Here is a 9,049-nt window from a genome sequence, read left to right as displayed (position 1 = left end):
ACCGCAATCCCTTCTCCTCCATTCTCCTCTCGGGATCTTGGGCACGCACGCACACGCACCCGGCGTGAGTTTTAAGCCACTGGGTCCGGGACTGGAACCATGGTCGACTGTGGGAGTCCAGCGACATAGCCATTACGCTAACTGCTGGTTCTGCATCCTGCTTTCTTACGTTTCTGCGCTCTCTCTCTCGTCCAATTAAAAAATAATAATAAATAAATAAAATAAAGGTAATCATTCTTTTTTAAAAAAGAAAAGAATCATTTGCATTACCATAACTTTTTTTTATAGCTTAACTTCTACCCCTATGGAGTTGTGAAACAACCTAGTTTTAGAAGACAATCAGAGGCCACATGACCCACCGACAGGCTGGCAGGACCACGGGCTCTCTAGAAGTAAAACCCGAAAGGGGATATAGGAGCTTGCCCGAGTCTCCCTGACCCTCTCCTGTCATTTCAGCACCATGAAGTGTCTCACAGGCCTGGTGTCTGCTCCTTGATCCTGGGGGTCAGCAGCTGGTTTTCATTCACTAGTGAGGCTGCCCAAGGAGCTTGGGACACGTAGAGGGTCTCCTCTGACATGCGAGGAGCCAATTATACAAATTCTTATAAATTCATTCTTTAGCTCTGTTTTTCATGAAAGCCTTCTCTAACTGAGATTCCCTTTGGCTAATGAGTGCCATGGCCGCCTGTCGGTGGGTCATGTGGCCTCTGATTGTCTTCTAAAACTAGGTTGTTTCACAGCTCCATAGGGGTAGAAGTTAAGACAAATACTTCCACGCTTGGAGGAACTACAATGCTGCCCAAAGGGACCCTGGGGCATCTGGGTAGCTGAGGTGATCAGCGATGCCAAAGAGAATATTTAGGTTCACAGGTCACAGAGCTGAGGACCTGATGGCTGACCAGGCTTCCAATGAATGGGGCCAGAGTGGCAAAGACCCCAACCACGTAAGACCTGCTGGCCTGCCTGAGGAGTACTGAGTTTCCTCCTCACTCTGCTCTCTAGAGACCGAGCTGACAGCCCATGAAGGTTCAGGGAGTTATTATTGCATTTGGGTCTCCTGAAGCTGGAATAGGACACACAGATTTCTAATAAATACTTATAGATTGAAAAAAAAGAAGAAGACAATCAGAGCCCCAGTCAGAGCCCAAGAAGGTGGCATGGTGGTTAGAGTGCTGAACTCTGCATGACTGACCACAATGTGAGTACCAGACCTGGTTACTTGAAAATCACGCCAGGAGCATGTGCATGTGTGCCTAAAATCCCGAGAGGAGAGAAGAGGACAAGAGATTGCAGCGTGGTCATCCCTCCTTGGAGGATGATTTCTCGCTTTCCCTCTGTCTCCCTCCAGTGACCTCAGGTACTTCTATTGGCAAACAAACAAACAAATAAATAAATGAAGAAGACGATCAATAGTACACCCTCATAGAATCAGATCATCCCCAAGACTTGTAGGAAAATACCTGGCATTCCATGGAAAGGACACCCAGTATTCTCTTTTGCACATTTCTAAGTCTTAGGCAATTACTCCTGATGTCAGCAGAATTGAAAACGTTGCCCTTGATTATAACTCTCACCGTCTGAGGTGGTATGGTCTCTTGCAGACTGTGCATTTTGCTCTCGGTGGAAAGACATCATCCCTCTGACTTTCACTGTATTTGGTCACCGAAAGATCTTCCAGTCTTTCTCAGTTCTGGGTCTGGTTCCTGGAGCATCAGCTTCCTCTTGACTAGTCACTTCCCCTCATCCTCAACATTCAACGAGGGCATCGCCTTCTCTGACCTGGATGGTGATTTCTCCCAGAGTATAAAGAAAGCCCTCTTCCTCTGAGGCTGAAACAACTCAGTGGTAGCACAAAGGCAAGCTCATAATGAGACCTAGCCATTCCAACACATGGTTCCTGAAGATAACTATCTCTCTAGGCCTTCCTATAGGTGGCGGTGCTAGCCAGCCAAGCCCAAGGCTGTCATCCAGGAACCTTCTCCAAAAAATAAAGCAAGTCAGGTCTGAGTAGTAAAGTTGTGATGTCATTGAGACAAACCATCTCTTCTCTCTTTTATCCCTACTAATGGCCATGAAGGATATAATTTACCCCGGTTCTAAGAAGCGGCCATGGCACTTATTAGCCAAAGGGAATCTCAGTTAGAGAAGGCTTTCATGAAAAAGAGCTAAAGAATGAGAAGGAATTAACTAGAAGAAGCTATATAACCCATGCAAATACCCTGGAGTAGAAGGGAGCCCAGAGCCCAGGCCTCAAAGAGGGCATTGTAAGTCAGACTGAAGTTCTGCCTTTGTCTAGCACACGAGATTGGCTGAAACAGTGAGTGGAGGGAATTATGTAGAGAGATTTCCATTTCAGAAAGGTCACCTAGTCTGCAGCACAGTGACTGGTTTAGAGGGAGTTAGAAGAGATGTGAGCAGAACACCAATTTACTTTGGTGGGATGTGTGTGTGTGAGAGAGAGAGAGAGAGAGAGAATGGGAGTGTGACCCTGGGTGGTGGCTAGAATATGGAGGAAAGAGAATGGGCAGGCGAGGTATTTAGTTGGTAAAACATGTAGAAACTAATGAATTCAGGGAAGGTGGTAAGAAGGAAGTATCAGAGATGATTCAGGCTTCTGGCCTGGGTAACTGGACAGATGGCGGTGGTGTTCACCAATGTAGAGAACATGAAAAAGGACCAAGTTGAAGGGGGAATATGATGGGTATGGTTTATGTGTTGAGTTTAAGGTGCTCTAACTGATAAGATCTTTTCAGTCGTTGGAATCAGTAGATGGCATAATGGTACGTCTCTGGACTCCCATGTAGTTGATCATGGTTTGAGTCCTGGACCCAGCAGCTTAAAACTAATGCCAGGCGTGTGTGCATGCGTACCCAAAATCCCGAGAGGAGAACGGAGGAGAAGGGATTGCAGGGTGCCCATGCCTCCAGGGGATGATTCTCACTTCCTATCTCTCTGTCTCTCCGGCAAGTGCACACATCCTGTAGCAAAAATCTAAAAGAATTTTAAAATAAAATAAAATAATAATAATAAAAATGATCCTAGCTGCAATTGACAGAAAACTCAGCTTGAAATAGCTTAACTAGAAGAAAAAATTATTTATTCTCTCATGTAAAAAGGACTCTGAAGTCAAAGAAGCACCAAGGATATCATCAAAGGGCCAGGTTTTTTCTTTATTTTTTCTTTTCCTTAATAAACAGTCATGAATCCTCCAAACCAAGAAGTAGAACATAACTAACCATCCCATGGTCTTCTGCTCCTCCCTTCTCCTAGTCCCCACACCCCCATAACCCAAAGTAACTGCTGTCCTAAAATTTGTGCTTTTCATTGTATTTTTAATTTTATCCATTTTATTTGCCAGAGGGTGCATGCACTCACCAGAGAGACACAAGAGAGACAGAGAAGTAGAGGGAGACAGCATCCCCAAAAGGAAAGGATCATGCTACAACCCCTTCTCCTCTTTCTATCCTGTCTAGATTTGGGGTATGCTTGTATATGCACCCAGTGTGTTTTTCAAGCCATGAGGGTCAGGATTAAACCACACGGTCAGCCATGTGGAATTTGGCTTCCTTAACCACTAGTCTATGGGACCGTCATTATCTCTCTCTCTTTTTCTTTTTTTTTAAATTTTTATCTTTTTTTTTTTTTTTGGAGAGATTTTTGCTATAGGGCGTGTGCTCTCGCCAGACAGACAGAGAGAGACAGAGAGACAGAAAGCGAGAAATCACGCCCCCTCCCCCCGGGGGGATGGCCATGCCGCAATCCCTTCTCCTCCATTCTCCTCTCAGGATCTTGGGCACGCACGCACACGCACCTGGCGTGAGTCTAAGCCACCGGGTCCGGGACTCGAACCGCAGTCGACTATGTGGGAGTCCAGCAACATAGCCATTACACTAACTGCTGGTCCCAGGCCGTCATTATCTCTATCCCAGACATACAAACAGTGTATAACCCGCCAGGGCCAGGACTCAAACCCTGGTTGGCAATGTAGGATCTGGCTTCCTCTGCACAGCACTTAACCTTTGTGCTACGGAGATGGCCCACAGGCTCTTTTTAAACGTACCACTGGCAAAGGGAGTGGGATTATCACAATGACTCATATGAATCAGGATTCTCCCTTTTGTCATGGGGCAGGAGACGGGTGCAGCAGAACAAGATCAGAACTCTGAAGTCCATGGTGACAGACAGTGGGCAACCGCAGTGGTTCTGCTCTACCCACATCCCCAGCCATTCGCCTCTACCAGCCAAAGGCTTTTCCCTCCAAATACCTGTGACTCTACCCAGAGGCTTTTCTCTGACTGTAGAAGCATCTAAGACTGTGCAGAGCAAGCCAGAGTGCAGAAGCATCAATGCCCCCCAGGAGTACCGTTTTCTGAGAGGTGGTGGGTAATATCCAACTTCATCGCCCTTCAGTTGGGATCACTCTGCACATGCCTTGCACCACCTCCCAGAGTTCTCCAAGGGGACTGAGCTCTGGTTGCACACAGAGGTAACTGCAGAATAATAACTTTACTCTGTCCTGCCTTCCCTGCCTCACTTACCACTCCCCTACCAGAGTTTCCAAGGATCATCTCCCAGATAAACTCTTTGCACTTAATTCCTTGTATTAGGGTTTGCTTTGGGGAAGGAAACCCCAAATGAACACAACCAATACAGCAATTAAGTGAGCAAGATGATAGGTTAAGTTGGATGTTGAAGGTTGAATCTATGAACTCTAGGCTAGAGATAGGAAATGGAAGGTAGTTGGCACATATGCAATGGCTGACGCTGTGATGAGAAAGCATAAGAAAATACACAGACAGGGGCCAGCAGGGGCATAGTGGTCCAGGTTCTGGACTCCCACACGGGCAACTGTGGTTTGAGTCCCAGATCTGATGGCTTAAAATCATACCAGGTGCATGTGTGTGTGCCCAAAATCCCAAGAGAATGGAGGAGATCAGATTGCAGTGTGGCTAACTCTCTCCCTGGGGGAAGCAGAGAGGTAGATTTCTCACTTTCCCCTCTCACTGTCTTTCTCCAGTGAGCACATGGCAAAAACCTTAAAAAAAAAAAAAAAAAAAAAAAAAAAAAAAAGAAAGAAAGAGAGATTTAGAAAGAAAGAAAGAAAGAAAGAAAGAAAGAAAACACACAGACAGAACTTCAAGAACACAGCCTTTAGGCCTAGCCCTAGAGAAACCCAATATTCAGTGGCTGGGAAGGGCAGACTCACCTGAAAATGAGTTTGAGTGGCCAGAGAATCACGAGCGTAGCATCCTAAAAGCCAAGCAAACATGGTATTCCAAGAAGGAGGGAGTGGTCAGCAGTATCAAATGCTACTGAGAGGCCAAGTATGACAAGGACAGAGACTGTCCAGTGGATTCAAGGACATCGTAGAACATGGGTGACCTTGTGGAGCTGCTCTGGTAGAGCAATGGTGCCAGAACTCCAGCTGTAGTGCATTGAGGCCCAATGGGTATGGAAGGAGACAGAAACAGCATATGGAGGCTAAACAGAGTAATATACAATCAAAATACTTGTGAACATTTAAAATAGATTCACTTGCAAGGGATTTTTATGATTACTTACAAAATCCTTGAGGTGACTTTTCTCTTTGATAGCTGACTGGCTGGCTCAACGCAATCTTAATGCAACCTTCACTAAAATTGGAAGAGAAATGGTCAAGCTGTCTCCAGCCAGCTAAGCATTCAGGCAAGGAAGATCAGCTGAGAAGGAAGACAGGCAGGAGGGCAGCCAGTCTTTCTAAGCACCTGTCTGCAAGCACCAGGGAGAGTATGGAAGGGCATCTGAAAAGCAAACCCCAGACATCTCAACTAGCAGCTGGTCATTTGCACAAAGGACTTCTGTCATTTGTATTTCACTTAGGTTCTAAGGACAAAAGCACACAGGCAAGAGGCAGAGAGTAAGTGCTCACTATGTGCAGAGCTATGCTGGACACATTTGGGAGCTTGCCAGTGGATGGGAGGGCTGAGGACACACACACGGAATAACAGAAGGCTCTTCACAGAGCAATGTGTCCACACACACAGAGTGTGGATCAATATTAATGACTGTCATTTACTGAGTACTAAGGGTGCCAAAATTTATAGGTTCAATGTAATCCCCATTAAAATACCCACAGGCTATTAGACAAGAAGATCTGAAAATATATAGAGAAAAGCAAAGGCTCTAGAAGAGTCAAAACAATATGAACACAGTTAGAGACTTATACCATGTGACATAAAGACTCACTATAAAGCTACCATAATCAAGATAATGTGGTATTGGTAAAAGGATAGGCAAAACAATTTAGTCAGAAATAGATTCTCAAATGTATAATTAATTGATTTTCTACAAAAGTGTCAAGTCAAATGAATGGGAAAGGTCTTTTCAGTGGAAGTTTCTGGAACAACTGGGAATCCATTTGGAAATAAAATGTAGATGCTTATCTGGTTTTATTTTAAAAATTAATTTGAGATTAATCACAGACTTAGCCTTAAGACTCAGAAACATAAAGCTTCTAGAAGAAAACACAGCACACTCTCTCTGTGATCCAGAGGTAGTCAAAGTTTCCTTGGACAGGTTACAAAAAGAAAAATATTGCCAAAACGGCTTTAACAGAATTTAACATTTTTGTTTATCCAAAGACATGAATAGATAAGCTACAGACCTGGAAAAAGAAATCTTCATGGCTATATATCTGATAAAGGGCTTGCATAAAAGATACATTAAAAAAAAAAAAAAAACTCTTCCAAACCAACAGTAAAAACATAAACAACCTGATTACCCAATGGCCAGAAGACTCTAACAGACACATAAAGATATACAAGTGACCAATAAGAATATTCAAAAGTGCACAGTCATCAGGAAAACAGAACACAGAGCCACAGGGACATGTAACTTCTTACCAGTTAGAATGGCTTAGACCAAAGACCGATGATCCAGTTACCTATTGTTGCTTAACATATCACTCCAAAATTTAATAACTTAAACAACTACAATAATTTTATTTTATTATCTCCCATAGTTTCACTGGGTCACGAACTCAAGAAAATCTTAACTTGGTAGGTCTGGCTTGGTGCGAGGGATGGGAGGGTGGGGCGTCATCCCTACTGTTTCAGCCATGGTGTGAATGGATGTGGAAAAGTGGGGGCTGGAGTAGCTGGGACATCTTTCTTTTCACATGACCTTGAGATCTCTCCCAGTGGCCTAGTTTATGCTTTCTCAAGCATGCCAGGCCTCAGAGTCCTCAGACTTCTTCCCAGGAGGTTCAGGACTCCAGAACAAGTCATTAGCTAACAAAGTGGACAGATGCTGCACTACCTTTTATGACTCAGCCTGTGGAGTCACACGTAGCACTTCTACCACGTACTATTGATTAGAGAGAGCCAACAAACCCACCCAGATTGAGGGGGAGTGGAATGAATGAATATGGTCTCTTGACAAAGGAATGGCAAGATCATACAAGAGCATGTGAGGGAGATATTAATACAAGCATTTTTCTTTCTTTTTTTTTGGAGAAGTTTTCGCTATAGGGCGCATGTGCTCACCAGAAATACTGAGAGAGAGAGAGGCAGAAACAGAAAAATCACTCCCCCCAGGGGAAATGGCCACCCCGCAATCCCTTCTCCTCCATTCTCTTCTTGGGATCTTTGACACGCATGCACACACGCCCCGCGTGAGTTTAAGCCACTGGGTCCGGGACTTGAACTGCAGTAGACTAGGTGGGAGTCCCAGCAACATAGCCATTACACCAACTGCTGATCCCAATACAAGCTTTTTTTGAAAACGCAATCTGTGGTGGATAAACCTGGAAAGAAAAGCCTACAATAGATCATACCCTGCTAGCAAGCCACACTGAAGCGTTTGGTCTTTTTTTTTTTTGGAGAGGTTTTTGCTATAGGGCGCATGCGTTTGCCAGACAGACAGAGAGAGAGAGACAGAAAGCGAGAAATCACCCCCCAGGGGGGATGGTCACGCCGCAATCCCTTTACTTCCATTCTCCTCTCGGGATCTTGGGCACGCACGCACACGCTCCTGGCACAAGTTTTAAGCCACCGGGTCCAGGACGCGAACCGCGGTCGACTACGTGGGAGTCCAGCGACATAGCCATTATGCTAACTGCTGGTTCCCCGTTTGGTCTTTATATATGTATGTATGTGTATATATATATATATAAAGATGCCTGCATACTCATGAAGGCTTCCTTTTGAGAACCGGAATCCCGTCATGTGGGTCAGCGTCAGAGGGCCTGGAATTTTACTACTGCACCATATACCATCCCCACCTCAGTTTAGTCTTCTCGTCGGCTGTGACAAGGAACCACTGGAGGCTTTTGGCTTTGTTGAATAGACTTGTTTTTATCACTGGTGGTTTTTCGGCAAGGGTGAATTATCCAGTTGTCCTAAAGCGTTTACTCTAGCAACTGTGGATAATCTGTGGTTTGAAAGCAGAGAGACCATAGGGAAAGGGGTGTCCAGAAGTTCAAGTGCTAGACAGGGCGGTCAGTCCCTGCCCAGGCAAGGGCACAAAGGAGAGTATGGGGGACAAAGGAGGCCACCAGATTTCTGGCCTGCCCGACTACTTTGTTCACTGAGTTGGTTAACAATGGAGAAGTAAATTTATTTTGGACATGTTGGCTTTAGGCGTCCGGCATAGACGTCCAGACGTTAACTCAGGCAATAAAAATGCAGGTGAGATAAACAGCATTTAAAAATGTACAGGACTAGCTAAGAGACGTTTATCCGCCCGAGTTTCTGGAACCTCTCTGCCCACCGTGGCGCTTTGCTCCGCTGAACTCGCCAAGGTCTCGGACAGAAACACGCATGCGCCTACTACGTCCCTCCGCCGCACCCGGTGAGCACTTCCTGATTGCGCACGCGCGGTGTCCGTCGGTCGCCATGGAGACGCGTGACCCTGGCCAGGCTGACGGCGCCCAGCGCTGCCGACTGGCGGCGGGTCTTGGGCTACCCCAAGCGCAGATTGGGCCCTCGCGGGGCAGATGGACGGCAGCGGTGGGGCCGAGGCGTCCGGGTATGGAGAAGAGGGCGAGGAAAGCATTTTTCTTTCTTTTTTT

At 45.7% G+C, this 9,049-nt stretch overlaps 1 pseudogene; it reads left to right on the top strand.

Annotated features, from left to right (window-relative positions):
• The first annotated feature begins 460 nt into the window (after nt 1-460).
• LOC102486734 (serum amyloid A-1 protein-like) lies at nt 461-977 on the top strand (annotated as a pseudogene).
• The last annotated feature ends 8,072 nt before the right edge of the window (nt 978-9,049 follow it).

This window comes from Tupaia chinensis, unplaced genomic scaffold (genome assembly GCF_000334495.1).
Source record: "Tupaia chinensis unplaced genomic scaffold, TupChi_1.0 Scaffold144899_1, whole genome shotgun sequence".
NCBI lineage: Eukaryota > Metazoa > Chordata > Mammalia > Scandentia > Tupaiidae > Tupaia > Tupaia belangeri.
The sequence above is the reverse complement of the archived record's forward strand: the minus strand, read 5'-3'. Positions and strand labels throughout refer to the sequence as shown.